This window comes from Glossina fuscipes, unplaced genomic scaffold (genome assembly GCF_014805625.2).
Source record: "Glossina fuscipes isolate IAEA_lab_2018 unplaced genomic scaffold, Yale_Gfus_2 59, whole genome shotgun sequence".
Classification (NCBI taxonomy): domain Eukaryota; kingdom Metazoa; phylum Arthropoda; class Insecta; order Diptera; family Glossinidae; genus Glossina; species Glossina fuscipes.
This window is the reverse complement of record NW_023998431.1, coordinates 4,049,402-4,056,901: the sequence shown is the minus strand read 5'-3', so window position 1 is coordinate 4,056,901 and position 7,500 is coordinate 4,049,402. Positions and strand designations below refer to the sequence as shown.

At 34.1% G+C, this 7,500-nt stretch overlaps 1 protein-coding gene across 1 annotated transcript in view; it reads right to left on the bottom strand.

Moving 5' to 3' along the window:
• LOC119637375 overlaps positions 1-7,490 on the bottom strand; it is a 56,157-nt gene extending 48,667 nt beyond the window's left edge. Inside the window, exon 1 of the mRNA XM_038033358.1 lies at positions 7,392-7,490. The gene's annotated coding sequence lies outside the window, so the exon portion shown is untranslated. The remainder of the gene's footprint in view (positions 1-7,391) is intronic.
• Between the last annotated feature and the right edge of the window lie 10 nt (positions 7,491-7,500).

Sequence of the window (7,500 nt, the reverse complement as noted above, 5' to 3'; positions counted from 1 at the left end):
TATTTGCCGATGTCAAAAGGAAAGCAATTTGATCCCTGTTTTGCGGGCGATTCCCGTTTTCCTTTTTGCAAATGCAAACTAATGCTTAACTAACGTTTAACTTGCTTTAAAATTAATGTAAATGCGCCGAGTAATAAGCTAATGGAAAACTTTCAAAAAGGACCGCAATATTATATGTGTATGCAAAAACCTATGAATAAATAAGCATTGACAAAACATTTTCTTGCCCACCCAAAATGTATGGAGTTAATTGCTTGTGGCGGACAGTTTGTCAGCTAAGTAACCTGTTCGTATGCTTATCATGTCACAGGTTGGGTTTTCTAGTATGAGTGCGAAAGTTATGCGTATCGTTTGTCGTTAGAGAGAAGAGAAGCATCTATAAGGAAACATTTCGTATACAAGTTATTTACTAACTTTATTCCTGATGAATTCTTAAAGATAACTTTATCTTGGTTGATTTCGCTTTTGCTTTGTTGCTTTGTGCTCCGGCTTGCTTTGCTTTGGTTTGTCATTTTCTTTTTTCATAAACTCTTACCATAATCATTACTGGCGTACACTTTTTAATCGGAGATTAATGTAAAAATGTCCAAGAATCTGAGAATAGTACAAAGTATTTAGCAGTAGTTGGTAGCTATTAGTCGTTAAATAGTTAAAAAAAAAAAAAAAAAATTCTTTCATTTGTTTTTCCCTTTTCTTTTTTTTTAATCTCGACAAAGCTGACCAACTTGTCAGTTCCATTTAATTTCTGGCCTCATGATAAATTCAATATTCATTTAAAAGGAAGCTTTTATTAAATATGTATTTTATTTGTTAAACAAATTCTAAATCATTTCATTTTAATACTTATTCTTATCATAAAATCTCCATATGTGTAGTTATTGAAGTAGAAATAGAAAAAAAAAATTCCAAAGTCCATTTGTGACATCTATTTTATCGCCTGAATGTTTAATTTGCCTTTTCTTTTGCGCTCGCTCTTCTCTCTCATTAAGCAAAAACTGAAAAGGAAGTTCCATACAACTTCATAGAACAGGCAGACAGACGTCTTTAGCGGGCACGACATAAAAGAATGTTTGCTTTATAATTATTTCGTTTAAGTAAGAGAAATCCGCTTAAGAATAAACTATGTTCACGCTTTGAAATCAATTATACAATGCATTATAGCAAATTTTCGACACTCAATACATGAATTATTCATATCATCAAAAAAATGAAATGACAAGAAAACCCTATCAATCAACGAAGTGGGATTATTGTTCATTTTCAGATTGTGTTTCTTCGAGGCTGATGCACTTTTTCAGTGGGTATTAGGTTTATTTTTCTTTCTTTCAATCGGTGGACCCAAAGGGCAAACTTGACTTCACAGTTACAGCTATGTCGATTCGAACGTTTATGTCTGTCATGAATGCATATTTTTTACGGCGTACTTACGCATAATACGTTTTGATAAATATTACGACGCGAACCAGTCTAGTCCAGTCGGTTGATCGCTCAAAGCGAGAATTAATGGTATTCGCTTGATTTTAATTCTTATCAATATTGCGGTCCGGGTACAATATCTCAACGAACATCAATTCATTTATTATTTATATACATTTTGTAATCTGCGAAGAACCATTCAATCGGCCATTTTTATTCGGATTAATGAGTAAATGTAGCTGGCTCATTGTCTTCTTCGCACGCTTAAGGTATGGCTTTTAATTATTTTTGAGCAATAGATTTAAAATGTGAATAGCTTATCAAAATAAAAGTAATGTACGACAATACTCAAGTGGGCAAGTGAAGCAGTTATTGCATATGAGAGAAATGATGAAAAATTTGACAGCGGAAGAGCTTTTCGGTGAACACTAAACCAATTTTTGATAGGCCGTGATTGGCAAACGACTTCAAGCAACTTCTAGCAAGTAATTGACAGAATTGTATGGATGTGCTGTCGCCAGGATAATGTCACCCAACCCCTCTGCTTATATTGCTTTTAAACGTTACATTGCGTTGTACAAGTTTTTTGACATTTTTGTAGGCTATGAGAGGAAGCTGTTATGGCGTAGCTTAGGAGTGAAAAGCGAGAAAACCAGAGAGCAGATGTGCTCTCCGCTAATGTTGCACTGTAGGCGTGCCCTTTGACCGATTCTCGCCATTTTCAGTACCAGCATGCCAGTAAGAAGTTCCACTATTATCCGCTAATTTGGAGGCGATATTTTTATATTGGCACACGGAATTGCTTGCCGCAGTTTTTATGCAGGTTGGCACACGGATATTGACTTGGATAGATTCAGAATTCGATCTTGATCCGGATTGGGTCTTTGAAGTTTCCTTCTAAGCATTGAGCATACGCTTTGATAAAAAAATAAAAATCTCACAAACAAATTATAATATTAGGCGTAAGCGACAGATATTTCCACTTTTGCTCTATTTTTTTTTTTTTTTTTTAACAGAAGAAGAAGTGTCGTACTTTCGAAACCAACCTCCTTACAAGAAATTTTAAAGTTTTTGAAGCCGCTATCTTCGTTTTCGCGACCAAGAGAATATTTACCGGAGACATTACATAGACGGACAGACGCTCAAACAGACATACAGAATTCAAAAATCGATGCAAAATTTAAAGGTGATCAAGAACATATAAACTTTATGGAGTCTATGATGACCTTCCTCCAAAGTAGAGATAGAAGTTGACTTTGGTTAATATACGTAGCACATGCAAATGACTTACGTAGTTTTACAAGCAAGTCTGTTAAGAGACAATCGCAGCAATTGGCAATCGTAACTTATAGAGGAGATCCGAAATTATTAGTTAAAACAACGTAAGCAATATTCTAACGCAATTTGTAAGCCGTTAATGAAGTTTAGTCCGACAACGTGCTGAACAAATTATATCTATATCAGCACGTTTTCGCGGACTATGAAAAGCTTGCATTTGCATTCATTTGAAATTGATTTCATCTGTTGCGTTCTATTTCCAGGAATATATATACTAAGGTTTGCATTCCTAATACATTACTCTAAAATAGTTCAGACTGAAGTTGCAAGTGGCTTACCCCTTTCACTTGGGACTTCCCAAGCTCACTTTTTGAATGGTCTGAGGAAAAATTGAAGCTGTACTTTCATAAATGGATAGTAATAAGAACACACACAACCATACGCGGACTAATAGAAGAAGCAAAAGGATCGTAGCGTTTCCTCTGATACATGTTCCCAGAAAGTCTGCTCATGTTAAGCCTATTAAGCCATACTGAAATGCGTGGGAAAGGCAACAATCTGCGTAAATTCCACTGTGGCTCTCGATTAAAATGGCAAACAATTGATTTAATAAAAATTCATCTAAAATAAGCGATTGATATGTTTGAAGTCACAAATGAAGTGCTTTTGGCAAATGCAATGTTGCTTGCTAAGCTTTCTTTTTATTATTTCGTAACGTTTGGGAGGATCGATCGTGAAATCAAAGTATAGATCAAATAAACATGACCGTCTTAGTTTTTGAAAATCCGTAAGATTTCTTTAAAAGCCACCAACGTCCTATATTATAATGTAAAGTCAATAGTCAAGAGTTTATTCAAATTACTATAACGAAAAAATACGGATTTGCTGCTCTAAACAGTAGAGAGGAGTAGGTATAGTTCATTGGTTTCGCCAATTCCTCAGTGAATGCTTCCTATTCGTGCCAAACGGTGACACTCAAAAAGAAATTAGGAAGGAGAAAGAGGCAGAAAGATCGTTGCAGGTCTACTAGGGACGCTCATTATAGCTTCGCCCAAAGTACGCTCTACCGCACGTGAGATTTGAATCTGAGATTTGACACTGCCTTGGTAGTCACGGGCCTCACCTACCCAATTTCACGGCAAAAGTTCGTTAGACTCTAACGCAACTGCCTTGTCCCGTACAATTCACTAATCCATAATGCAATCTTACCCCACCTGAGTTGGAATAATTTTTAAAAGGAGTTAGTAAAAAATCGAAAATATTGAATGTTTTTAAATGAAAAATTTCAGGTGGCTGTTAAGCAGCTTTGATAAATGTAAATGTAAATAAAATGCAGTTGAAATTGTGATCTGACTGCATTTTCGGAAGTTACAAACAGAATGTAAAAGTTAATCTATCGACGCACTTTGCAAAAAATCATAACTGCATATTCATATAAAGCACAATTTTATGGTTTGGATATTTCAAAGGAACAATTGCAACGGAATGGAGTTTATTGGAGCGACATGCTCTGGACATGATTTTAGAAACTTTTGTCCACATTTCAATTTTCAACAGAAATTCTTGAGAGTTTAGAAAACACATGGCAGTGATTATATTCATTTGAGGTATATTCGTGAAACTCGAAAACTCGATTGGCATCATGTTACTTTTTACTTTATGGTTTTATGAACAAAAAAAAAATACATTTACACATAACTATCACAAATTAAGCTAAATACATTTTAACTGAATCAAATCTGCCATAAGATAAAAGAAAAGAGTTGAAGTGCCAAATTAATATACAAAAATTTTAAAGTGTGTCCTTGATTGTGTGTCGGCATATTTGCTGGCTCATCTTTTAGATAGCTATTCTATATCAAATTATAGATTGAAAGTTCAAAGTTCATACTTTCCGTAAAGAACGGGCAACACGTTCAGCAAATTTCGACATTGCCTTACGCGGCTCAGCGTTCAACGGATCAACAATCTTATGCTGGGAAGTTCTGATATGTGTTTGCTGATGCTCCAAAAGGGGGAGAAGGATGTTGTACTTTTACCTTTATTATGAACCGCATACTTTTCTAGTTACCCTGCCTGTCCACTTGTCATTAATTTCATTTATTTATAGTGGACTTTCAACCAACTTATCTGTTTCGAAATGATCTTGCAGGATATTTTCAAGCTTGTCTATAAAGCTCATATTTTTCAACAATGATTTCAAAAATAATGAGTTAAATGTTACTTTTCGTACCGATACTTTTTGATCGTCGCCTGCAATTAGAAGGAAATGACACTATCAGCATATTTCCGTATATCGATTGTAGTAAGTGCTTGCAAGTAAAAATTAGAAGAAATGAATTTATATAAAGCGCTCCGCTCAATACAGGCATTATCAGATGGTATGATGTTAGTGCGATACATCTAAAAAACGCTTATTGAAAACACCTGGAAGTTTTTATCACTGCTTCTTAAAACCCACCCGACATTATCAGAAACATCATTGAATTCGTTTACATTGAAAAGATATTGATTGATTGATAAGTCTCCTAAGCTATATATTCGTCCTACATCGTATTTTATACTTTCTTACGACTACTACCGTAACATTGCTTAAAGTCATTTGGACTTTCCCCTTTAACATAATGTAAGATATAATTGAATGAAAGTAAATTTTAAATAGATTACGTATTTAACTACCGCCTTGTGTTGTATTGTGTTGTAATACAAAAAATGTGATAACTCTTTCCGCTTGTTTTTATGGTGTAATTTACTTTTACTTCTGCTTTCAAAAATCCATATTTTACATATCGATAAAGTGTACGTGCGTAACCAATTAATACTGATAAACCCTAAATGGAGCTGTTTTTTTTTGTTTGTTTGTTGATTTTCTTTTCTTTTTTTTTTTGCTTTTTAATTGAAACAAAAAACAAACCTTAACTACTTCTCTTCCACGTAGAGCAACATAGAAAGTTGGAAGAGGTATCCGTTGATTTGCTTGACCACAAAACGTGTATAAATGCGCTAGCATAGTACAGCATTTTAACTTGCAAGCACTTTCTTCTTCATTAAAACTAGATTAGCATTAGAGTACCGATCAAGGCTACGTGTATTTAGTGATAATGTGCAAGCGAAAAATGAAAACCTATTAAATGGATTTTATTTTTTAAGTAATACCTTAAATGCTAAATATTCAGTAAGGCATTTATCTAGGGACCGCGCATCTGCAAACAAATGTGTATTCATGCACGTAAACATACATATATTTATATATATATAATATATACATATGTTTAAGCTTATATTAGGCAGTCGAAAGAATGTTGAGCTTAATCTGTAAAAGTTACCCTCTTTGAGATTCTATCATGACGCCTCTTCTTCTAGCTTCTATTTTTAGTTTTGACTAATATGATGATTTGACTAACATGTAATCATAAAAGGCTATACATTGATGATGTTTGCGAATTAGGCAGTTTTTCTTTCTTCTTTTAAATCAAACATCCCGTTCGTTCAAAGCAGCTTCACATCAGCGGCAGACTGACTATTCACAATTATTACCATCATCTCGTTAAGCAGACAAGTAAGTTCAGTAAGTCTTTGTAATGCTTTCGCGCCAAGAAGTCGTGTAGTAAGAGGGAATATTTTTCTCTTGATCTAAGTTTATTGATTGAATCTAGTTTAAGACCAATGCGAAGATGATGATTGTAGCAAAACGATGCACGAAATTATATCGTCAATCGTGTCCTGGACACAAATCTTATTTTTCGAAGTTTTATATGTTGACTCTATAACGAAGCAAAGCTGTCTGAAAATTGAATTCAAATACGATAGCATTAGAGTTCGGAATCGAAATTCTCCTCAATCAAGGTCAACTTTATTAATGAGAAAAACTGTCGTATTTTAAATCAAGACCGTTACAGTTAATAACAACTGCTACACTGCTGCATATCGTTTTATTTATAAAACAACCGACTTGTTGATGATTTCGATGTAAAAAACATTTTAAGCACTTTGCCAAAAATCGAATTTCGATGACGAGTTGTTTGTATGAAAACCCTTGTACGGCGTAAAATTTCAAGCTTTTATCATAAGTCACATCGACGAAGTCATACTAAGCGATAAATTTTATTTTCAAATGCATCATTTGAAGCTTGTTGCGGTTTCGGTAAGTTGATGCGGAATATTTGGCGAAATGTGTTAAAACAAATTGACTGGCAAGACTTTGAAGCTCTTCTACCAGAGAGATATCAATAACACAGGCAACGCATCAGGACATGAAATTGGCGAGAGAATTTCTTATCGGTTACTTGTAAAATGAAGTGTAATCGAAGCGGCTCTTAATGAAGAGAAGGAAATCTAAATGAGTATGAATTTATGTAAATGTTGAGTTGTTTAGGTCTAAATAATTTTTCGACAACCTAATATGTGTAAAAGGAATACAAAATAAACCATAGAGAACACATGAAATGTGCATTTGAGTACATTCATCAATACATTATGCATATATGTACATATTGTACATCTCTATTGGTTTACTATAAGGAGTGTTAGCGTGTGCTACAAAATATGTATTTCATTCATATGTCCAAGTATTTGCTTTTGTAAATTTGTGTGTCTGTGTGTGTCTGTGTGTATCTATGTGTATGTGTGTGTGCTTTTATGAACATTCATAACCGCTTGTTTAATATTCAGCACAGGAAATGCTATTGGCTACTCACTCAGAGTCACTGGCTGTCAAATATAATATAAAGGTATATGACTTTGAAATTGTGTTCGCTGGCTGTGGTTATGCTTGCTGTTGCGTTTTTTATTATTATTATTATTATT